Source organism: Ipomoea nil, unplaced genomic scaffold (assembly GCF_001879475.1).
Source record: "Ipomoea nil cultivar Tokyo-kokei standard unplaced genomic scaffold, Asagao_1.1 scaffold3056, whole genome shotgun sequence".
Lineage (NCBI taxonomy): Eukaryota > Viridiplantae > Streptophyta > Magnoliopsida > Solanales > Convolvulaceae > Ipomoea > Ipomoea nil.
The window spans coordinates 847,365-848,598 of record NW_017619484.1 but is presented as its reverse complement, the minus strand read 5'-3'; positions in this window follow the sequence as shown (position 1 = coordinate 848,598).

The window sequence follows — 1,234 nt, the reverse complement described above, 5'->3', positions numbered from 1 at the left end:
CATTTTTCTTTTGCGTCATTTTGTAAGCTTCAACCAAATGCTTTGGTGTACGACATGTACGAGACCAGTGTCCCGTACATCCACACCGATAACATGTTTGTGACCTTGATGAACCTTGATCACTTTGTTTCTTATCTTGGGCCCGGGAGTCATTGTTGCCTTTGCCTTTACCACTTCGATTGTTTCGACCGTGACCTCTACCACGACCCTTTCCTCGACCCCTTCTAGAATTGCTTCCCTGGGCAATATGATGTGCTTCAGGCACGGGGGCAGACCCAGCAGGTCGTGCATTATGGTTTTTCATCAACAACTGGTTGTGCTTCTCGCCCACAAGAAGTGCAGATATCAAATCAGAATGCTTTTCATAATTCTTTGCCCTGTACTGCTGCTGGAGTACAAGGTTACTCGCATGAAAGGTAGACAGAGTCTTTTCAATTAAGTCTGTCTCTGAAACTTCTTGTTTGCAGAGCTTTAGTTGCGAGACTATCTTATGAAGGGCCGAGTTGTAGTCAATAACTGACTTATAGTCCTGAAACCTCAGGTGAAGCCAGTCAAATTGGGCTTGAGGGAGGACAATCGATGACTGCTGGTCAAAGCGGTCCTTCAGGGACTCCCATAATGCCAAAGGGTCCTTTTCAGTCAAGTATTCATTTTTCAGGTCGTGGTTCAAGTGGTGACATAAGAAAATGAGAGTCTGCGCCTTCTGGGCGTTTGTACACTGTGACTCAGCAACAATGGTTTGGCTTAGTTCTTTAGACGCGAGATGAATCTCGATGTCTAAAGCCCAAGTCAAATAGTTGCTACCGTCAAGTGCGAGCTCATTAAATTCTCTTTTGGCGATAGAAGACATGATATACAAAACATATATCGTATGGTTTCATATACATTCATAAAATCATATGTTCTCATAGCAAAATAAGGAATTTAATAGGATCTCTAGATGCAAAGCAAACTTCAAGAGATGAAATTGAAAGGTAAAAACTGAAAAACAAATTGACCTTTCAGATTCTTGCAAGAGGGAAACTTCCATATTGAAGCATAGCAACCTTATTAGTAACATGCTCATATTGCAGTAATAAATCACAAAATAGCCATGATTAACATAATTTAACAATAGCATCTATGCAATTTAATTTGGATGCTCTTATGCGCATCATACATTATCAATACATTATATTGTGTACGCACATTACATTATCAAAATTCATGTGTACAATGCAAAAAATGAATTTTG